The sequence below is a fragment of the Peromyscus maniculatus genome, chromosome 14 (genome assembly GCF_049852395.1).
Source record: "Peromyscus maniculatus bairdii isolate BWxNUB_F1_BW_parent chromosome 14, HU_Pman_BW_mat_3.1, whole genome shotgun sequence".
Lineage (NCBI taxonomy): Eukaryota > Metazoa > Chordata > Mammalia > Rodentia > Cricetidae > Peromyscus > Peromyscus maniculatus.
Genome location: NC_134865.1, coordinates 48962071 through 48985981, shown reverse-complemented (window position 1 = coordinate 48985981; position 23911 = coordinate 48962071). Strand labels below are relative to the sequence as shown.

The window sequence follows — 23911 nt, the reverse complement described above, 5'->3', positions numbered from 1 at the left end:
CAAAGCTTGCAGTAGGACAGGCAAGTCCTGCCAAGAGACCCTGGCTCACAGGGAGATTCAGGTGGGCTGGTGTGCCCATTTGCCTGTTGATTACGGCCCCTGCAATGTGCGACTGCAGGCTGCGCGCCACCAACCTGCCTAGCCTGGTTCTCCCGGACAGTACTAGGCTTGAAAGCTGGAATCGCGGCCTCGAGCCCGCAGGCTGGGGGCGGGGGCCTCGGCCCAGTGCCCACCCCCTGCGCTCCCAGCGTCTGCTCCTACTACCAGCGGGTTGTAGCCGGCCGGGAGCGCGCTTTCTAACGTAACCGGCCCACGGGAACAATCTGTCCCTTCCAAACGATCTCAGGAGGGGCGCAACAGCTCGGGAGCCCTCCTCATCCACCCACCCTACGGCCTAAACGGGGTCGTTCGATGTATTTTCAAAACCAGATCATTAGGCTGCGGGGACGCAGGGCGGGAAAGGCTGGGAGGACTCCTTTACGCCGCCAGGCTTGCAGCTCCGGGCGCACGAATTAGGCCTGAGCTGCAGAGTCGAGCCCTTTTCCCTAGGCTAGGGGCTCAGGGTGTGCGGGATCAGGGGAGGTGAGCGAGGACCGGGGCGCCCCTGGTCCAGGCGGCGGCGGCGCTAGCGGCTGGGCAGGTGCCCCTGGGCGCGCAGGCTGATTGGCAGGTGCAGGAGTGGGTGGGGAAGGCGGGCCTGGCGCTGCGGGAGGCTGCGGCCCCGCCTCCCCGCCCCCGCCGCGGGACTATCTGGTCCCGGCAGCAGCGATGTCCCCCGGCAGGAATGTCCCTCCTCAGATAATGTTATTTATATCTCTGGGCGGGTCCGCGGCTCCGCAGCACCAGGCGCCCGGCGGCCACTGTGCCAGGAGCCCCGTGCTGCCCTCCTCCCCCTGCGCCGCCGCCCCCGGGCTCGGGGTGGCCGCCGCTTCAGCCCCAGCGCAGGTGAGTCCCCGAGGGCCGCGCGGCGGGAGGGAGCTGGGTGCCCCGGAGCCAGCGCTGGGGAGCACGGGGCCCAGGGGGCGGGTGACGCGCCGGCCCTGTGGGGGCCTGGCCCTGGGTGCCAAGCGTGGAGCGGGAGGGGTGCGGAGCACTGGAGGCCCTGGCGGCTGCGGCAGTCGTCACCCCGGGACGCGGGAATCCGCGTGGGCTTCGCAGGCGCTGGGCGAGCGGGGCGCTAGCTTTGGGAAGCTGGCTAGTAGAGTGTTGCCCCGGGGCGCCGGGAGTGGGTTTGGGGTGTGTGTGTTCTCGGCCGCCTCCCCCAGGACCCTCCCCTGGGAGCAAGGGGGGTGGGGGAGCGGTGATCCTGCCTATCACTCGTCCGCGCCTGTGCCTCCGGTTGCCTGGCTTCTCTACCTCCGGGCGTGTCGGATCCTCTTCTGGAACTTGGCTAGCTCGCTCCCGGGCTGCCCAGCGCCAAGGCTGGGAGGACAGTTCAGGGCAGCAGAGGGGGCCGGGCCTCCGGATGCCGGGCAGGACGTGCAGAGTGGCCCTGTGTAGACCGACAAGGGAAAGATCAAGTGTCCCAGAACTGTACGTCAAGGACCCCCCCCAAAACCGTCCCATGCCCTTTGAGTTCCTGTTCTCCAAGCGTCTACTGCCCACTCTACCCGTCCCCTTCTTGCCAGTTCCAACAACTTGGCCCCAAGAAATAGCAGAAAGTAGAAGAAATAAGAGCTTTAACACAATCCTCAAGTCCCACCAACTTCCCCAGACTTCCCAAAGGGGAAATAGCTCGGAGGCTTGAGTACAGTTTCCGTGACAACAAGCCTTAGGTAGGGCCTTGATTTATAGCCTATTAATATCCAAACCACTGTTTTCAGTGAGCAATTAGACGTGCTAGGAGTTAATAACACCCCTAACTCACTGAAGGAAAAAATGCAAAGGAGCCACTGTTTTAGATGCATCCGGCGCGGTGGGATGGGATTATACAGTTCTTTTACTGAGAACTTCAGTGGGGAGAGGATATGGCTGTCACCTCCACGCTCGGAGGCAGCCACGCAAAACCCCTGCCTGTGGCAATCAGGATGTATATAGTTCGGTTTCCAAGGGGAGGTGATTCAGACAGCTCCAGAATGAGAGGAGCCTTCAGAGGGAGAGGAAGGAAAAAAAAAGGCAAATCATTTAAGCTGTTCTCTTAGGCCACCCTTAGCTTCACAGATCGCTCAGAATTTTATTCTAGAATTCTCTTTTTAACTGCTCTGTGACAATGACCCAGGGTAGTCATTTCCTATTCCAGGATCAGACTTTATGAGCCCTGGGAAACTCTTACAAATGCAAAATGTTGCTTAATATATGCTGCTCAGCACCCCCAGAGGCTTGGGAACTAGCAAAAGGAATAGTGAACTTACAACAGAGAAGAGCCCACCAGCCCTGAAATGAACTGACTCCAAAGGCCGGCCATTTATACAAAGTGTTATCAAATTCTAGTGTTGAGTAAAGTACAGATGGACCCCTCTACTACTGCTGCGCCTCAGTTTATCAGTGGCCCAGCGGTGGTGGCTGGGAACGGGCCAATCCTGTTAATCTCGAGTTCTCGGAAGACATAAAGTCCACTCATGGAATTGAAAGCACCCAAAAACTTCCAGGCATTCAGGCTGGGCCTTGCAGCACAGGCCTATCAAGTTTTCCCGAGTGACTTGCCCAGTGGAGAGCTGGGATACTGCCTTTTGCTCCGGCCATTGCTTTTTCCAAGTGCTCTGAAGGTGTCCGCTAGTAGAAGCAACACCTGTTGGATTGTTAGCTGGGGGGTGGGGGGGGAGACATAACTGGAGGCTGACTCCCACCTGCCATCATATTCGACACAATAGACATGACTATTTCAGGCAAACTAGGTGTGAGTGAAAGCTTTGAACTTAGTCTGCCACAATTTTGGAAAATAGTTGGTTTTCGGTAAATAGAATAAGAGCTTTCATTTTGTCTGTCTTTTATGTACTTGTGGCTGGTTGGTAGTGGTAGTAGTCTTTGTGGACCGAATGAGAGAAAGAATGAATGACCAGAGATTGCTTTATATTGTTGTATTGTCAATTCTGCAAGGTCACTCATATTATCCTGTTTTAAAAAGTGCAGAGCCAGGGCTGGTGAGATGGTTCAGTGGGTAAAGGTGTTGGCTGTACAAGTCTGGTGATGGACTCCACAGAGTTGCCCTCCGACCTCCACAAGTGTCCATGCACATGTGCACACATACCATCATAATATATTTTTTTAAAGTGAGGAAATGGGTTCAGGGAATTAAATGACTTGATTGCATCACATAGTTGATGAGAGATGAGGTGAGGCCAGGATTCAGGCTCTGTTAAGATTAGACACTGGGCAGGGGATGTGGATTAGCTTGGGCAGCTTTACTATAACATTCTCATTCTTCACTCCTTGGGCCTCAAATCGTAATTGTGCTTATACCGGAGAAGTCTAAAATATTATTACCTCAAGGCAGTATCGAGCCATTTATTTGCTCGAAAGTTCTTTAGCCTGGCCTGTTATTTTCAGGTCGTTGTTTCAAGGACAGAATTATAATCTTGGCAATAGTCAAACACAGATTTAAAAAAACAAAACAAAACAGATTTTCCTGTGAGTCCTGGAAGTGGCCAGAAGGGCTTGATGATGCGCAGGGACAGTGTGATGGGACAGAGGGTGACTATAAAAAATTCATGAGGCAAACAGGATTGGGGTTGGAAGGAACCTAGGAGGTCACTGAATCTAGCCTTCTGTTTATGTGATCGCTTGCTTAAAGGTGATCCTTGGCTGCCGCTTACCTGGTCATTTATGTTATTTCCTTGCTTTTTGCCATTCTAACCCATTTCTTCCCTGTATTTCTCTCTTTTCCATGGTAAACAAGGTCTGTTTCCTGCAGTTCTGTCCATTCAAACCATGGAGGTTTTCATTCCTTTGGGGAAGATGAGCAAGAGCGTTCTTCAATATCCAATATTTACAGCTTAGTGAAATTCAAAACCGGGAAAGAAAATGAAAACATCCTAGGATAGGGAAAAGAGAATATCTTTGTGATCATTAAATGCTAAGCTGATCTCTAATTTCCCTAATGCTTGTTAACATATGTAGATGTATATGTGCATTATCTGATATAAAAGGTATGCACATTACCTACAGGCAGTGCATTTCTTAAGGCAAGTCTTACTATTTAGCATTTCTGGAGGATGAGAAAGAAATATTGGGATTGTCAGGTACCCGTTTGATAAAAATTTTTGTTTTTCATGTATATAAATATTTAGCCTAAATGTCTATATGTGTACCACTTGTGTTCCTGCTACTATATGGGGCCAGAAGAGAGCGTTGGATCTCCTGGAACTGGAGTTACAGAGGACTGTGAGCCTTTGTGGGTGCTGGGAACAGAAATCTGTGTCCTTTGCAAGAGCAGTACACACTCTTAACTGCTGGGTCATCTCTCTAGTCTCCAAATACCTGTTTTTAATCTAACCTAATCATCAAATTGCTCTTGAAGAATATTATTTCAAAATCAAACACTCTGTCCAAATCAAACTCTGCCCAAGACATGAAAAGGCAGAAAACATGACCAGTGGGAAGTTTGAAGTAATTACGTTTGTTCATTGTCTACGATGCACTCTCCATCACTCCCAACCTCCAGATTAACACTTATCAATTGAGTTGGGAGCATCAGGAAGGAAAATAGCTATTATGTGGGCTGATGAGAAATTTGATTTTCTAATGATGCTTGGCAGGGAAGCCCATGGATACTGGGCTCTGAAGTCACGCAGGCAGATGTGGTAAGACAGAAATACAGACGAGGATACTTATGCATGGTGTTTTGTCTATAGAGTAGTTTGGACTTTCGGTCTTTACAGGCAGATGTTTTTGGTTACTCGATTGTGGGGAAGGAACATGGAGGAAGAATGCATATGTTGCTAGGTGCGCTAGATCACCACTCTGCATTTGTTGGGGTTATCAGACATGTGTCTGTCCTCTGACAGCCCCAGGAGGTGTAGGTCTCTTGACTTGGAAGGTGGAGCTGGAGATCAAAGGAGAATGTAGGAAGCAGTCAGGGGACTTCACAGCCAGAGCTGGCTCCTCTCACTGAATAGACAGCTCCCGGTGGTAAATAGTTAGAAAATGCCATAGCGTGTTTCCTTTGTCATCCTGCTTATTTCTTCATTCACAGGCGAGCCGCCTGAGTTCTTCCATTTTCAGCCAGCCTTGGCTGAGCATCGAATCACCAGGGGACCACCAGCCTTGCAGCTCAGCTCGCAGCAGAGTTTAAAGGCAGAAGTACTGTCACAGACAGAGCGCTTTCTCAGTGAATTGTTTGGCTGGCTTCTGACATCCCCAGGCCACCTCTCATTTTGTTCTTCCCTTCTGGTTGCAGGAAATATTACAAAGCTGTCTTCCTGCTACCTCAGCAAGGCCCTCTCAGGCTTTGCTATAATGCTTTATTTCCATTATATCGGTGCAGACCTGGCTGAGGGTATAATTAAAGGGCAATTAAAACAGACATATATCATGTTAACAGTGGGGCAAAAGCAGGTTCCCTTTCTTTCGTTCGAATGCTGTAAATTTAGCAAATGAGTAGGAACGGGGCCTAGAAGAAAAGACTTTGCATTGAATTGGCCTGGGATCCTGCCGCATATTTATGAAAAGAGGAACAGGGCACCTTGACAGTCAAAGAACAATAATTGCTTTGAATTATAGTCAGTTCCGAAGTTTTCACTATTGTGAACGAAGCAGGAACTTGGATAGTCTTGGAAATGAATAAGTTGAAGATCTTTTCTATTTGTACCAGACATAAATATGGGCGTGTCCCGTGTGGGGATTCACGGCATTTCAGAGGAAGCGAGGTGCATTTACAGTCTGACTTATGAGGATGGGAATGAGGTCTGGGGCCTCATCCTGTCCCCGTGCTCAGCTCTTGACTCTTCCCTTAGGACTGGCGAATCAGCTTCATCTTCCAGCGTGTTCCCTCCGGAACACCAAGACAAGACCTTTCCTAACCCTGAGTCAGAGGTCACGGAGCCTTCCCTGGAAAGGCCTGAGAAAGCAATTGAGATAGATTAAAAGAGAGCGAACGTAGGGCAGGTACTGTGTACCCCACACTAGGGCAGGTACTGTGTACCTCACACTGGTATATGCTCAAGGACACAGAGAAGGGGCAGGTGGAGGTCCACTCACTACTAGAAGGCAGGCCTGCAAACATGGTAGACTGCTTGGGGAAAAAATGATGTTCCTAGGCAAAGGCCATGGCAGGAAGATCTGAGTCAGGTTGGGGTGTCAGGAAGGCTTTAAAAAGCATCAAGGGCTATGGAAAAGGGGAGGCTGAGAAGGGCACAGTGCAGGGTTGTAAGTATGTGGTGCCACGCAGATGGGCAGTGGAGCATAATTACATTCCAGAATGAGTAGTTCCCTGTGACCACACAATGGAGATGATTTAGGGTTGGTTTGCTGAAGAACTTCCCAAGTTCATGTTGAAATCAGTGTATGTGTTTACCTGGAGATGTGCGTGTCGCAGGGGCCTGACCAGATCCTGGTTTGGATAAAGCTCTTTAACAGTGGGAAGAGAAAGTGAATTAAAGTTCGGTACGAGGTGCACTTATCCTAAAGCAAGGGAGTGAGCACTCAATGTTTAGTCCCTTCAGTTTTTAGGGTGTCTTTGTTATCACTTCATTTTATCTCAAAATGACCACACAAGAAGATTCCATTATCCGTCCTTTAGAGTTGGGGGACTGAATTAGAAACGTCCCCAGTGGTTGACAGCTGAACCAGTCTTTCACCCAATTTCCTGCTTCCATGGCTGGAGCCTTCCTTCTTCAGGTTCCCTCCAAGGGAGAACTGAACATTCTGGGCTTCCTGGCCAAGAGGAATTGCTTTCTTCCTTCAGCGGAACTTTCCACCTGAGTTTATTGGTTTTGGAGAGAGGCTGGTGGCAGTATTTACACTCTAACTTACCCACAAAACCCCAAGAATGGCCCTACAGAGGATACAGTGATGATGAGGCAAAGCACAAGATAATGGCCCACCAGCAGATACTGCAGATAGATACAATGATGCGTTTCTGTGTTTGTCGATCCTTTGGCTTCTCCAGTCCCTTATCCCAAGTTTGCTGCGCACCATTATACCTCTACCTCATTTGGGACCTCAAAATTTTCTCGTTTTCCCAATGACGTCAGCTGCTTTTGGCTTATACCTCCTTTAATCTCCAAATAATATTCTTATTTACTCACCAAACGTATTCTAGGCTCAAGGGGGTACGACAGTGAGCATGGGAGGGGGGCGGGGTTCTGACATCGTGGAGCGCACATCCTCACTGGGAGAGACACACATTAAATCACATCGACAGGCAGCAAATAGGTAGATCATAATATCGGGTGCTACAGGGAAAAATTAAGCCACACGAAGGGAGCGAGAGATGGTTCTGTTGAGCCGGGCGGTGGTGGCACACCCCTTAACCCCAGCAGAGGCAGGTGGATCTCAGCCTGGTCTACATAGAGAGATCCAGGACAGCCAAAGCAGCACAGAGAAACCCTGCCCTGAAAACAAACGGGGAGGGGGAGATATAGTTAGATGGATGGATGGAGGGGGTGGGTGGGTTCTGTTGGGTGAAGTGAGCAGTCAGCAAAGGACTGCTGGGATTTCATCTCAGCAGAGAGCCGAAAGAAAGGAGGAAGGAGGTCATGGCGTGTTTAGGAGTGGAGAATCAGGTTTTCGCTTTAGTCCAAGTGAGATAAGAAGTCACTGGACATTGTGGACGGAAAAGTGACCTGTTCGGGTCTGTATTTAAAGAGGTTCTACCTGGCATCCAGAGGATTGATTGTGGAGGTGGAAGCAGGGAGCGAGCTCAGTGAAAACGACTGAGGTCCAGGTGACAGGCGAGGTATGAGGTGAGGGAGGTGGTACTCTGTAGTTGGATTCTGCGTGTATTTGGAAGACAGGCTTGATGGGATTTGGAGAGGGAGGGTAAGAGAAAAAAGAATAAGTCAGTGATGATGCAATTGTTTGGGGCCTGAACAAATGTCAAAATAAAAAGACCATTTATTGAGATGGTGATCTTTTTTTTTTCCTTTTTTTTCTTTTGGTTTTTCCAGACAGGGTTTCTCTGTGTAGCTTTGCGCCTTTCCTGGAACTCTCTATGGAGACCAGGCTGGCCTCGAACTCACAGAGATCCGCCTGCCTCTGCCTCCCAAGTGCTGGGATTAAAGGCGTGCGCCGCCACTGCCCTGTGAGATGGTGATACATTTTATCAGACATACATGAGTCTATTATTTTGGATTTCTGGTTTCATTGAGCAGTTTGTGTGTGTGTGTGTGTGTGTGTGTGTGTGTGTGTGTGTGTGTGTGTGTGTGCAGGTTCCTGCCCAGGCCAGAAGAGTGTCGGATCCCCTCTTGCTGATGTCACAGGCAGTTGGGTATGGAATCCCACACTTGTTACTTGTATGACTGACCTGAAGGTGACTGCAGACTCCTTTTATTATTAGTGTTGAATTATGCTCAGCCAGGCAATATGCTCATTCATTTATTTGGGATTTGTTTCGTTTGTATTTATACATTTATTTGGGTGTGTGTAGCGGAAAGGCATTTACATGCCATGCCATGAGTGTGGAGGTCAGAGGGCAACTCTGGGGAGTCAGTTCTTCCTCTCCACCACGTGGGGCCAGGGAATTGGACTCGGTTGTCAGTCTTGGTGGGAAGTGGCTTTACCCACGGAGCCTTTGCTTGTTTCTTTAAGACAGGGTCTTGTTATGTAGCCTAGGCTGGTCTTGAATTTGTGATCCTTCCGTCTCAGCTTCTGCATTGCCCGAATTGCAGGTGTGTCCCACCATTCTCGGCCGATAATAAACTCTTACGGGAAGGAGCTATGTATGAATTGCAGTCCTGGGTCTTACATAAAGTTCCCACTAAGGCTTTTGGAAGTAGAAGTTCCATTTGTAACTTCAAAGAAGATGTCTATTTTATTTTTATTTTACAATTTTTTAAATAATTGATCTAAGTTTTATACTGACTAGTCACTTGTAAAAAAATTATTTAAATTTGTTTTATGTGCACTGGTGTGAAGGTGTCAGAGCCCCTGGAACTGGAGTTACAGACAGTTGTGAGCTGCCATGTGGATGCTGGGAGTTGAACTCAGGTCCTCTGGAACAATAGCCAATGCTCTCAACCATTGAGCCATCTCTCCAGCCCCACCTAGTCAGTTTTTGATTGTGGCTTTGAGACACGATCTCATTATGTATCCCAGGGTGGCCTCACCACCTTCCTCCCTTTGCCTCCTGTGTACTGGTGTTACAGGCATGTACAACCAAGTCCAACTGCTTATTAGTAATTTTTGATAGATGGTGCTGGTACACAGGGTTAGATTAACTGAAAATTGCTAGGTGATAGCTACCCACAATGCTCTCTTTGTAGTGGGTTACAAAGGTGTCCTTTACCGGGGAATGGTAACTGGAAATTGTTCCTTTAGATGAGAGGTTCTCAACCTGTGGGTCACTACCCTTTTGTGGGCCTTTCAAGGGGATCCATACTCTGAATGTCAGATCTTTAGATTATGATTCATAACAACAGCAATTATAGTTATGAGGTAGCAAAGAGAATAATTTTATGCTTGGGGGGTCACCTCAACATGAGGAGCTGTGTTAAAGGATCGCAGTGATAGGAAGGTTGAGAACCACTGCTGTAGATGAAGAACTTTCTGATATACCCTGATTCACGCTCTCCCTGTCTTCAGGTGGCCAGGGGTGGAACCCAGGGCCTCTTCCCTGTTAGGAAGAACATTCTGCATTTCAGCCACACACACCTCCAAGGCTCTATATCTGCTTGTCAGAAACAAAGTTTGGGTTTTTGTTTTTTGTTTTTGTTTTTTGCCCCTAGATGATGAAGAATAGTTATTTCATGGGCATGGCAACCATGCAATTAAAATGTTTTTCTTCCTAAATGGTGATAAATATGCTTGACTTAAAATTTGTTACTTAAATAACTTTGAAGTATACAGTTCAGTGGCAAAATTGCATCCACATTGCTCTCTAGCCATCATCATCATCCATCTCTAGAGCTTTTTCTCATCTTCCGAAACCCAAACACTGGATCCACTAACTCCCATTGTCTCTCCTCCCCATCCACAGACAGACGCTTGGGTCGCTTCCAACCTCTGCCTATTGTAAATCACACTGCTACAAACACGGTATCACTGTGAAAAATGCATATATCTCTTCAAGACTCTGTTTTTCCTTTTGGATATATATCTAGAAACAGAGTTGCTGGATCATCGTATATTCTTTTTTTAAGGAACCCATCCATCAGTTTTAATATTACCTTCCACTGTTTAATATCTCCAAGGGGAAGAGAAAAAAATGTATTAATAGCATCACTTTGGTGGCCACACTGAACCTAAATATTATTTGAGATCATTCTCTTTGGGGAGTAACTTGTCCAAGCTCCCGAATGTGTCCATAGATCAGGTCGTCTATTTTTAGACTGAACACTTAGAGGGCAGGTACGTGTTTACTTGGCTTCCTAGATCATGTAGCTGAACTCAGGTGGGGAAGGTGTAAATATTATAGGAAGATGTACGTCATCCAAGAAGTCTCCTTGAGCCGGATGATGAGCATCTGGGCCGATTCCACTCCTTTTCTCTTTGTCTTTGCCCTTGGGCAAGAACTTCCTCTTTCTCTGACATTCCCAAGGTGTATATGTGTGTCACCTTAATATTTATTATTACCCTCAAATTTTTCCTTACAGATTTTCAAGCTTACACATTGCCTCATCTTGGTCGCTTTGCTGATGGCCCTTCCCTGGCTAGGGCTTAGGGCAGCATCAAGTGTTTGCTCCTTATTTTCAGGGCACGTTGTTCATTCCTTAGCTACAGGAGGAACTGTTTGCCATCTGACTGTCAACTTGCCTTCTATACTATTTGGCCAAGTTTCTTGAGATAGCAAAATGAATCCAATTCTTTTTCTTTCTTTCTTTCTAGTTTTAAAAATATTCCTAGCTCCTAAAGTCATGGTTGGCACACAGAAGGGAGTGGTTTAGAATTTTTTATTGACTTAAACAAAAAGACGGAATGTTTGACATTATGTGTACCTGTGTGTGTGTGTGTGTGTGTGTGTGTGTGTGTGTGTGTGTGTGTATAAATTTTATGTATATATGTTTTTGCCTTCATGCATCTCTGTGCATCTTGTGTGCCTGGTGCCCATGGTGTTTCAGACAGTTGTGAGCCCCCATGTGGGTGCTGGGAATTGAACTTAGGTCATCTGGAAGAGCAGCCAGTACTATGAGCCTATCTTTCCAGCCCCAAATGAATACATATTTTAACTTGGAAATGAACTTATAGTAACAGTAAGTCAGCATTTATTGAGAACTTAGGTGCTAGTCTAGACACTATGCTAGAAATTTTCATGTGTACTTATAATATCATATATGTACTATTATTTTCCTAATTCAACAGATTAAAAAAAATCAAGCAGTTAATTTACCCAACTCTCTACCCACTAAAGTTAAAGCCAGACTTGAACCCACATGTATTTATTCCAAAGTGCTGCTTTTGAACCATTGTGTCTACCCATATTTGGGTGAAGGTTAACATTACAAGACTCTCAATTTCAAGGATTCTTTTCTTTAAAGTCCTGCATTTTTAATCATTTGAAATTAGATAGGTAATTAATTGCATACTTCCACATGCTGCTTCATATTTGCAAGGATTTAACCTCATAGGCTTGAATCCCTTTATTAGCGTTTAATAAATAATTAATGTTCTGAGTCCTACTTCCGACATGGTTCTTTGACATCTGAGGATAGAGATACAACACACCCACGGCTGTAAGGTAGCCAGAGCAGTAAAGCTGCTTTGGAAAAAGTCAGAATTATTGTTCAGGCAGTCCCGTCCCGTCCATTCCCCCCTCCCACCCACCCCCATCCACCAACTCCCACCCCCACCCACCCACCCCCGACATCCATAACCCACAAGCATTCTCACTCTGAAACTGGGCCCTGCCTTGGACTCTGCCGCCTGGGTTCCCTGTTCCTCCTTTATAGTACTTTCTCTTCTTCTTTTTTTTCTTTTTTTTGAGGCAGGGTTTCTCTGTGTAGCCCTGGCTGTCTTGGAACTCACTCTGCAGACCAGGCTGGCCTCAAACTCAGCAATCCTCCTGCCTCTGCCTCCAGTACTGGGATTAAAAGCGTGCACCACCCCTGCCTGGCTATCCTACTTATTCTTAACATCCCCCCCCCCCCCCCCCCGCTCGGCCCATTCCTTTCTGTGAGCTATTGTTGTTAGGGTTGCCAGTGCATCTACAGCTGATCTAGCCTCTGCCTCCCGCCCCGGTCCCAGATGTGCACCACAGCCTTCTCCTGGCTGTCATCATTTGCTCATGATAAGATGTCTCTCTCTCCCTATCACAGTGGCAGCTCTCCGCTTTATCCCCAGTCCTGCTCTTCTGCCTTTTGATGATGGCTCCTTCTTTCCCCATCTCCCCAAATGAAAACCTCAGCAGCATTTTGTATAGTTCTCCTTTTCAAGCTTTCTAATCCACCTGGCTACTGACTTCTGTTTGGTTTTTCTTTCAGAGTTTCCAAATTAGTTTCCGTCTCCCAGTATCCACCTAAGTTAGGTTATGTTTGCATGACTGGCTTTCCATCTTTACCTCTTCAGTCCGTGCCACACCCTGACCTCGGACTTATTCTTAAAGCTGTGAGTCTGATCAAGTCATTTTACTGTTTTTGTTTGGTTGGTTTGGTTTTTCGAGACAGGGTTTCTCTATAGAAGAGCCCTAGCTAGAACTTGCTTTGTAGACCAGGCTGGCCTCGAACTCACAGAGATCCGCCTGTCTCTGCCTCCAGAGTGCTAGGATTAAAGGCGTGCGCCACCATGCCTGGCCATTTTACTGTTTTATAGTTCTTAGGTTCTCTGTTGCCCCCAAGTACAATTTAAAGAGGGAAGGCCGTGGCTGTAGCTCAGTGATAGAGACTTGCCTAGCATGAGTTCAAGTTCCATTGAAGAAATAAAGTTAAGTGACCAACAGGGACCTTTACGGTCTGTGCCTGCCTTTCCCAGATCCGTCTCCTCTCCTTTTCCCCTTTGGATGCCTGTGACTTTGCTACACTTGAGATGTGTTTTCATGCCTCTGTGCCTGGGCTTCTGCTGCTGTCCTGGAATGACTGTCCCTCTTTTGTCCGCCACAGACTCTGTGTGTCGTGTGCCTGAAGACCCCACTCAGAGAAAACCCTCAGATAAAACTGTGAAAATACCCTGAAACCCTGGACTTTCCGCCCTCACTTAGGGAGACATGTTTTTCTCCTCTGTTGGTTCTCACACTGCTGGGTCGTGTGTAGGACTCTGGAAGGTTACAAATTCCTCGGACAGTGTCTTGTTCCCAAGGAGACTCAGGTGCCCGACTCACTCCCTGGCTCTTGGGTGATAGTCTAGAACGGCTGACTGAATGGAGTGATGGAGGAACTTTCTGGAATATTCAGCACAAAATAGGCCCCCACAGAAGTCTCTGAAGACGGGGTAATGGAAGATACTAGCTGTTCATGAATGAGGCTGAGTGATGAGGACTGTCTAAGACATGAGTGGGGCTCTTCCCTCCTCCTCCTCCAGCTCTGTTCCACTTATTGGAAGGAAAAGTAACAACCGATTTTAACAGGCATCACCAGAACAGGTCTATTGCTAGAAAAATGTATTCATCCAGCATCCAGTCCCTCCCACCTCATTTTTCAGCGGATGTTTGGTGCTGACCCTCAGAACGCAATGATGAAAGCTTTTTGGTATATCTGTATATACATCTGTATAAGATTTGTCTTATAAGGGGAAAGAGTTCATAAGAACATTTCAGGAAAATGAAACAAAAACATACAAACAAAAACTCTCCAAGATTCCTTTACAGAAGTTTTGATTTTCTGGGTACATGTAACCTGCGTGGCTGTTTGCTCCTGCGTAGACACACGGAGTGGAAGCTGCGTTGGATAATGTTACAGTGCTTGTTGTTGAGTCTGCTTTCATCTCGGCCTTGCCCCTACAAAGTGAGTCCCACCAATGGCTGGACTCGCTCGCTTGCATTCTGCTTGCTCAGGCCTTTGAGTGGTTTTTTGTTTCTTCCAACAAAACTCTCTGTCATGGGCACACTCCCACTCTCGGGCCCGTTCTGTGTCCGGTGTTTGAATGCCATTAGTCAGTGAGTGGAGCTGGGAAGCCTTTGTAAATGTGTGGTAGGGTCTGAGATGAACCGACAGACAGAAGGCCTTCAAAGGCTTTGCAAAGATGTCCTCAGGATAAGGAAAGGTAGAGGACAAAGTCGGGCTTTCTGATGGAGTCGAGAGCAGAGAGGTAGACGCAGAAGAGGCTCCGCCCCCGGGATAATTGGTTGGAATCTCAATGTGTTCTGAGGGGCGTGATAGTGAAGCCAGTGCTTGGAGACAGCAGTCAACACACTTGAGAGTGCAGGGTGAGAGCAGAGTAAAACTCCAACAACTTCTAGAAGGTCTAGGAAGCCATGAAGACCAGCGATCACCCGTGGCAGGACACAGAGGTCACTGGTGGTAGTCTGGCTGCTGGTGGCTCGGCTCTATGCCGTTTGAGGGGAACAGGCCTTTTCATGTTTGGAGATGGTCCGCATTGTCATGTTCTGGCTGCTCTCCGGTCTCACGTCTCATTTAAATTCTGGGCTCCTACATATAGAGTTAGTAGATTAAGTTCTGCCTTTCTGTATGTGTTGACAGAAACCGTTGGGGTGGGAGAGGGTCCTTTGCTCTGCGGAGGCCTGAGAAGAATGGAGGTGTTTGCAGGTGCAGGGTAGTGAGTGAGGTACCATCCTAGAATCCCAGCCAAGAACTCTGGGAAAGGAAGTGGGCGAGTATCCTCCAAGACAGAAACCCGTACGCACCTAGGAGGACAAACCAGGTCATTTGCATTGCAAAACTGGGTGAAGTCACTTTGCCCAGAGACTGGAAAAATACTCAGCTGGTCTAGTCCAGCTGGGCTCTTCTCACCAGGGGTGCCTGAGCTGGGGGGGGGGGGGTATAGTAGAGAAGTTAACACGGTTCCGCACTCTTAATGTAGCAATTCCACTGGCAGCCTGAGCTCGGCTGCTCGCATTGCTTCTGACCCAGAAAACACTCAGAAAATGACGGCAGTGAAGCACTCTTCTCAAGGTGAAGCGCCTAGTCCAGGTGGGGGAGGGATGCAGACTTGCTCCCCAGGGTTGAAGACTTCCTGCCTCTGCTGGGAGCCAGCTTTGTTTATACTGTGACCCAGAGGAAGTCATTTTACATCTCACCCCGCTTCCACCAGCAAAGAGCGCCTTCTGCTTGTTTTGCATAAGCCTTGCGCCTCCTCTGCAGAAGAGACACAGAATGAATTGGGAAGCTAAAAACTCCTGGCAGTCGTAAGTCTTTGCAAACAGCAGAGTCTAGTGAGCAGCGCAGTTTGGTTGGCAAGTGATCTTTTCGAACTACACTGGGTTTCTCTGTCTATAAAACAGCAGGGATGCTTTCTCGCTGAATTGCGAAGAGGATGGAGATGAAGTTACATCCTCATTTCCTCTTTCAAAGCCTGATGCTTGAGGCATCAGAACTCCTCAAAGAAAGATGGTCTATGGATACAGTGTACTCAAAGCATCCTGCCCCCACATATCAGTAACCTCAGAACCATCCCCGGAAAACATCTGATTCCACTCTTTAGGTTCTTTTTGTTTGGGGTGTGTGTGTGTGTGTGTGTGTGTGTGTGTGTGTGTGTGTGTGTGTGTGTGTGTGAAGTTTCTTATTTCTTATTTATTTATGTGTATGGGTGTTTTGCCTGCATGTGTGCCTTGTGCCCACGGAGCCCAGAAGAGGCCATTAGATCCCCTGGAACTGGAGTTACAGATGGTTGTGGGTGCTGGAATTGAACTTGGGTCCTCTGCAAGAGCAGACAGTGCTCCTAACTGCTGAGCCATCTCTGGCCCCTTACTGTAAAACATTTAATAAGAAGGGAGGTAGTTTGCCTGAAATTGCCAAACACATTAGTTGTGGAACTCTTTTTTTTTTGGGGGGGGGGGCGTTTTCAAGACAGGGTTTCTCTGGAACCCTGGCTGTCCTGGAACTCACTCTGTAGACTCACAGAGATCTGCCTACCTCCCAAATGCTGAGATTAAAGGTGTGTACCACCACCACCCAGCAGTTTTAGGACTCTTAAGAGGAACCCAGATCCTCTGATTCATGCCCTTGCTCTTGATCTGCTCTTCTGTCTTTTCCCCCTTTGTTGTTACAATTTTTGTTTCTTTGGGTTTTTTTTGTTTTTGTTTTTATTTTATTTTATTTTTTTGAGACAGTGTTTCTCTGTGTAGCTCTGGCTGTCCTGGAACTCGCTTTGTAGACTAGGCTGTCCTCAAACTCACAGAGATCCGCCTGCCTCTGCCTCTCGAGTGCCGGTATTAAAGGTATGCGCCACCACTGCCCGCTTGTCTGTACAATTTTTAACATTTGTTTGTTCATTGGTGTGTGTGTGTGTGTTGGGGGTTGTACTCATGCTAAGGTGCTCATGTGGAGGTTGGAGAACAACTTGTAGGACTCGAGTCTCTCTTTCTGTTGTGTGGCTCCAGGAATGGAACTCAGATGGTCAGCCTTGGTGGCAGTTGGCTTTACCTACGGAGCCATCTCTTGGGCTCTGTCTCGGAAAACACTAATTTTTTAAAGGAATTATAATATGAGCAGATACCCACGATAAAAAGAAGTCAGACAGTGCAGAGTAGTAGAAACGCTTCACTTGACATGACCACTGCTGGCAATGTCTTGTGTTTCTTTGATGAGCATATGCTCATAGCTATAGATCTGTGAGTATTTATGTAGGTGGATGTCTGTAAGCACATAAGTGTGTGTGTGTGTGTGTGTGTCTGTGTGTGTATTCATTTTTTTTCTGTTTTTGAGACAGGGTCTCACTGCGTAACCCTGGCTGGCTAGAACTCACTCTGTAGACCAGGCTGGCCTTGAACTCATACAGATCCGCCTGCCTCTGCCTCCTGGGTGCTGGGATTAAAGGCGTGCACCATTCCTGGCCCTATGTATTCATTCTTAACAGGTACATAGTACATTAAGATCCTTCTATTTCTTGGTGATAATTTTTAGAACCGTAAGCAGGACTATAGAATCTGAGTCCTAGATTCATGATGTTGAAGTAAGAATCTCTATTTTTAGAAGTATCCAAGAAGGATACTTCTGACAAGGTCGCATGGCCCACATGGTTGGAGAACTCTGAATTTTGCTTTTCTTTGTTTCTGCCACTAACCCCTAACTCATGTGCCTGGGGCCTGCTGGGAGCGTCAAGTGCCTTGACTCCTCAGTTCTCCAGACAGTCAGAGAATGAGCTATCATCATTCCCGTTTTACTGATGGAGAAGCTGAGTCTGGGTCAGGCCAGGTTTACTTGAGGTCACACTGTCAATCAAACGCCAGACTCCTGATGTGTAAAGCGCAAAGCATTTAAAATCTAGTTCCTTAGCGTTGGTTGTTTTAAAGATAGTAGTTCACCATGAACACAGCGATGACATGGAGCCAAGACAGATATGATGATGTCAGGATGTGGGAGACAAGGGGCAGCCGTTCTTCGGGCACCCTATTCACAGCATTAGGCTGTTCGGGGAAAGACAGAGGTAATTGAGGTACAGCCCCTGCTCTTGTAGGGGAATACAAAGAGAGTCGGGGCGGGCCTGCAGCACACTCCAGGGCTCCAGGAAGCCAAGGCTGGTTTGGGCTAGGGACTCAGAGGAGGCAGCCTTTGCCAAAGAGAAGCCCTCTACACTAGCCTGAGAAACAAGTAGGGAGCTGGCATTTCATGGATCAAATGGAATCTGAAGTACAGGGTGACCTCAGCGAAGAACGAGTGGGATGATGTGGTGATGGAGGAATCCGAAGGTACCTTGAGGCTAGACTGTAACAGTCCTTGATGTCAGGATTGACCATGAAAGAGCTTATAGATCCTGGGGGTAGCACCAGAATTTTTGAGGGCTTGTTTTTGAGGCTCTAGCAGGGGAGGACAGCTATTTATATACCCTTGACCGAAGAGTGAACCCCCTTTATCAGGGAGGTCACCATCTTCTGGACCTGTGAGGGAGGAAGGAGACACCCGTGTAACCAGACAAAGCAGTTGAGTCAACCCCAATGATCAATGACAGACAGATGTCACTGACGGGTCACCTTCGCATCCACTGTGAAGGTTTGAACAGGGGGTGGGTGTATATTAGGACGTCATGGAGACATATTATGAAGGCTCAAGAGACTTAAACAGTTGGAATGGCACAGAAGAGGTGAACCCAAGACATGTGAGAAGCCAGTGTCTGGGCTTTGTGTTGGGGGGAGGTCCCAGTGTCCGTCTTTATAGGCTTCATTGCAAAAAGGACCAAAGGTTACCAGCTAGAAGTGTATTATAGTAAGTGTGTTTTGCCATCCAAAAATAATCGAAAGAACTGGGCATAGCGGCACACACCTGTAATCCCAGCACTAGGGAAAGAGAGACAGTAGGGTCAGGAGTTCAAGACTAGCCTGTGCTTATCTTTAAAAACCCAAACCAAATAAAACAAAACAATTAAATTTTTTTTTTTTTGAAAAAAATTTTTAAATTTTTAGTTTGCGCCGGTCAGGTGGTGGCACACGCCTTTAATCCCAGCATTCGGGAGGCAGAGCCAGGCGGATCTCTGTGAGTTCGAGGCCAGCCTGGTCTACAGAGCGAGATCCAGGACAGGCACCAAAACTACACAGAGAAACCCTGTTTTGAAAACCAAAAAAATTTAAAAAAAAAAAACTTTTTTTTTGCAATATTCTTTTTACTGTCAAGGGAGCCCCGCCCACCATTTAAAAAAATACATTAAAGCGGTTTTTTTTTACAAGTGTGTGATCACCTTAGAAGGGGATCGGAGGAAAACAAGAGCCTTGAGAGAGGCTTGAACTAGCTGGTCTCAGTGCCAGTGTGAAGTGATAGGGCGGATGAACAGTCAGTCTTCCAGCTCTGGTACCCAAGAGCTTGGCGTGGCTAATTTCTGAAGATTTAAGCCTAAAAAGAGGCAGTAGCTCTGGGCGCGGGGCAGAGATACAAAGAATTCAGTGTTGACATGTTCGGTGGGAAGTCTCAGCAGAGTGTTCCTGGGGAGCCAGGGAGAGGCTGGAACTGGATGGGATGTCAGTTTACCAGCCCTTAGCATGGAAGAGGGCATGGGATCACCTGAGAAACGGAACAGAGGCCTTGGTTTTGAGTAATACCTCCGTGTAACGTATTAGTTGAGGCAGAAGACCCAGTAAATATGACCGTGACGTAACAACATGCTGAGGGTGAAAACCTAGGAAGATCGGAGCGTTGGGAATCCAACTTCAAGAAATGGAGCCGCACGCAGGTGAGAGATCACCCCAGAAGGGAATAAGAGCGCCATTAGCTTTAAAAGAGGCTCCAGTGACCCTCGAGAAAGCAGTGGAAGAGGATCTAAATTCGATTATCGGGAATTACAGAGTAAAGCCCAAGTGATTTCCAACCGCTTTTCTGAAAACTTGATGGAAGAAGATGGTTTGAGACAGACAGGTCAAGGGAAGTTTTGTGTGTGGAAAACAGAGAGGGGAAAGATCCCGTGGGAGCAAGTGGAGATGAAGAGGTGACTAGCCGTGGAGAAGGGGTTAGTGAACAATGACCAGGGAGGGAGGGACGGGGGAGATGATGTCTGGGGGGGGGGGTGAGCGCTGGTGGGTGTGGGGGGTGTAAAGCGTCAAGTGGTGAGGAACCTATCAGCTCACTCTCTACAGCTCTGCTGTGGATGAAGCTCCGACCACTTGGCGGGTGGCATAGTCGTTAACAGCTTGTGGTCTAGGTACCAGGGTTGGTAGCGCAATGACCATGGACACTTCCATTCGGCTGTGGGTTGTCCACAGACACTCAAGGGCAGGGACTTTCTGTGCCTTGTTTGTTCTTCACGGCCAGAGGCTGTATTTGTCCACAGGCCAATGGGGTGGCTCCTCCCGTGCTCAGCATCCTGGGGAGGGCTTCATCCTTTTTCTTTTTAGGGGTCCATTGTGAGACACCTGAAAAAGAAGGTAGTGTGTTACAAGTCAAAGCACAGTTCCGAGGTACACCACTTTCCCTGTCGCAGATCTGCGTCTGCCTAGGCATTCGCTCCACCCCCTTTCAGGGGCCCTCTTCTTCCGGCTGTTTCTCCTGGAACTGTGGACATGGACTTTTTTTTTTTTTACTGGGACTTGCCCCCGAGCTTCTCAGGGTTCTGTAAGCTGAATGAATATATGATGATCCTTTAGGGGAAACAAAGGGGCTCATTCAGGGAGTGGGTGAAAGATGAGTCTCCTGGTGGCGGGTGATAAGAGAAGATAGTGTTTCTGGAGAGCTCGCTGGGTGTGAATGCACTTTCTTTGCTTGGTGCTCTCACTGGAGGGTTTCTCTGCTGCCTGATGAACAGGGGGGCTCTCCGCTAAGAAGCCCAGCTCCTGGGAGTCACCCCAAATTCTGTGCTGGAGAAGGAGAGGAATCCAAGTATCAGGCCGCAGTTGATGGAATTATCTTAGTTTCTAGGAGTTGAAAGTATTTTGTTTGTGTGAAACATTCATTCCTTTAAATTTGAGGCTATTTTATCTTTTTCTCATTAAGATGAGGTGGGAGTCACTTTTTTATTGGTGACTATTTCAGGAATACTTTTTTTTTTTTTTTTTTACTACTGATGTAATACAAAATTTTACTAATGTAAAATACTAAATACTGTACTTATATAGAGATCATAAAAAATGGAAATTGGCATCATCTACCTTCCCTATCCTTAAATTATTGACCATACCTTGATGGTTGTTCTACAAGTTCAGAACAGATATTTATAAAACAACTGCTACTTATTTTTACAGAAAACACTTTAATACTACATGCTTTAAACCAATATTTTATTTATTTATTTATTTATTTGTTTGTTTATTGTCAAGACAGGGTTTCTCTGTGTAGTTTTGGTGCCTGTCCTGGAACTCGCTCTGTAGACCAGGCTGGACTCGAACTCATAGAGATCCACTTGCCTCTGCCTCCTGAATGCTGGGATTAAAAGTGTGTGCCACCACCACCGGTACATTATTTATTTATTATTACATAAAGGTCATCTTCCTGCCTATGTAACTGTAGATCTACTTTATACCCAATGCTGAAGTGATGTCTGATTGGGTTGTTTTAGTTTCATTTTGGTTTGGTTTTAACGAATCATAGAGAGCAGGTTTTTGATTGATGGGGATGGATGTGGTTTGCCTTGGCCAAGAGGACTTAGTAAAATGTCTTATAGAGGAAGGAGAAGGCTGATCTCTGCAACTCTGCCATTCTCTCCCCACAGGCAAATTAAAAGACTTTTCCCAGGACCCAGGCAAGTCCTTGCCCCTTCTCCCAGGCAGGAGACAGGCATGGACTTTTTCTTGTCAAGCTTCCTTAGCCAGAGTGCCCTCATTTTGCCAGGCTTCCCCACCCTCTCTCCTGCCTGCTCTTGCTGACTTGGTGCCCCCTTGGAGCTTTCTGTCTAGCTCCCTCCTCATCCCCTGGTGACCAGTGGGTGTCTGGGTTTGGCTCCTCTGCCCATCCCCCAGCGAGGCCTCCCACGACCCCTGTTCTGTCTCATTTTTCCCTCTGCCTGTGTTTCTAGACTTCTGTAGCTGGTGCCCTTGTTAGAGACCAGTGGTTTCTCCCGCGGTCTCCTCTGTAAAACACATTCAACCCACTGCTTCCACCACATTGCCTGCCCTGCCTGCCTTTCAAAAGATTTAAATAAAAGCCCAGCGTAACACCGCTGCCCAAGCAGCCTCCCTGTCTGATGTCACCCAGCACTCCTCGCCCTCTGTCTGTGCTACAGTGAGTAGTAACTTTCCATTCTTCCTGAGACGACTTCATTTCTAGTCGACGCTCCTGCCTTGAGGCACGGCAGAAAAAGTGCATGTGTTGGCTACAGTCTTAGCTGGCTTTGAGTCCGGGGTTCGGGCACTTGCCAGCGGAGTGGCCGCAGCGGGTCGTGTGACCTTTGAAAGCTTTGTTTTCCTCCTGAGTAAAATGGGGAGTAACCCTATCCACCTGGCAGGTAGGCGTATGCTATGGAATGGAGGAAACTGTGTGTCAGATGCCTGCCTGGAACGTGGTCAGTGAGCCACCATGCTGGCTGCTCTTGTCCCCGTGGCTTGGATTTTCTTGATCAAACTTGCTAGGGTGGCGCTGACGTCCTCCTGTGTTGTAAAGGACCAAAAGCTCAATGTGTCCCAGGTCCTTTGACATAAACACCTTGACAACCAGTGCTACTCTTATTTCTGGCAATCGTAAATAAAGTGGTTAATAAGACAAAAATTTCAGATGAGAAATCAGGTATCTGAAGTCTCGCACGTGTGTGTGTGTGTGTGTGTGTGTGTGTGTGTGTGTGTGTGTGTGTGTGTGTGTGTTTTAATCTTTAGACAGTTTTACTAGGTAGCCCTGGTTGGCCTGGAACTCACTATGCAGTCCAGGCTATCCTCAAGTTCAAGGTGGCCCTCCTGCCTCTGCTTCCACAGTGCTGGAATTACAGGTGTGAGCCCCCCACCCAGCAATAATTTGTGATGGAGAGATATTAGCTTTTTCTTTTAGACTCAATGGCTCCCAGAATCTGAGCTGGGCTTTTTTGGTTTTTGTTTTGAAGTCCAACAGTTGTTAGAAGATATTTTTTGTGACTTAATTATGGACACAAATGTGCACCATGGAGCTTCTAAACAACGACTTGGCTTGTTCATTCAAGGGTTTGTCATAAACTAGTATGGCATTGGTTGTGTGTACCCTGGTTGCTTGCAGAAATCATGCCGCATGCTGGGGTTTCGTGCTGGGTTCTCTGAGTTACTTGGTTGGAGGTCCAATGTTTGTTTACTGGTTTCAGAAATGAAGAACTTGGTTCCCTACCCACAAGTGTCAACATGTCAACAACAGCTGCAGCATGCATGTAATGTTTTGAGTCAGTGACCTCTGACAGTAGCCCTGCAGTGCCTGAGACTGAGTTATCCCTGTTCTGTGTATGTGTGAATGTGTGAGGGAGTGTGGTGTGTGTGTATGTGAGTGAGTGTGTTTGTGTGTGAGAGAGCGTGTGTGCATGTGTGGTGTGGTGTATGTGTACATGTGTGAGTGGTACGTGTGGTATGTAGTGTGTGTGTTGCGTGTGTGTGATGTGTATGTGTGAATGTGTGTATGTGTATGTTTATTGTCTATGTATGTGAGATACACACACACACACACACACACACATATGCAGATATGTTTACCTGTACAGGCATGTGTAGAGGCCAGAGGCTGATGTTGGGATGCTTCCCTCCATTACTTCTCTGCCTTAGTATTTGGGCAACCTGGGCTCACCATTTCAGCTGGATGGGCTGACCAGCAGCCCCTGTTTCCACCCTCCCTCCCACATTGCTGGGGTTACAGGCAGGTTCTGCGATGTCCAGCTTTTGATGCGGGTGAAGTTGGGTTTTCATGCTTGTACAATAAGCAGTTTACCCACTGAGACGTCTCCCCGGCCACGCACACACGCTTCAGAAACAGGGTCTCATGTAGTTTATGCTGGCCTGGAACTTGCTGTGTAGCTGAGGATGACTTTGAGGTGTTGGTTCTCCTGCTTCCACATCCCAGTTGCTGAGATCACAGGTGTGTACCACCACACCCAGTTTGTGTGACGTTAGGGATTGAACCCAGAACTTTGTGCATACTAGGCAAGCATTGTACCATCTGAGCTACATCTGAACATCTGCTTTTTAACAGAGCCTGTCTCATTGGCCAGTCTGCCCCCATACCTCCCAGTGTTGGAGACTGAACCCAGGATTTTGCACGTTAGGCAAGCACTTCTTCTTTGAGTTAAATCCCTCACTGCTGCAGGGATCTTGAACCCCTGGCCAAGGTGGACATTCTGTAGAATAGGTAATTGCCCAGCATGAACAAAGTATTTTGCTTGGGAGGTGTTGATAACCTCAAGGCATATGATT

The 23911-nt window shown here is 47.5% G+C and overlaps 1 protein-coding gene across 1 annotated transcript in view; it reads left to right on the top strand.

The window, feature by feature from the left end:
• The first annotated feature begins 806 nt into the window (after window positions 1-806).
• Window positions 807-23911, top strand: part of Sptb (spectrin beta, erythrocytic) — a 129717-nt gene continuing 106612 nt past the window's right edge. Inside the window, exon 1 of the mRNA XM_006973141.4 lies at window positions 807-945. The gene's annotated coding sequence lies outside the window, so the exon portion shown is untranslated. The remainder of the gene's footprint in view (window positions 946-23911) is intronic.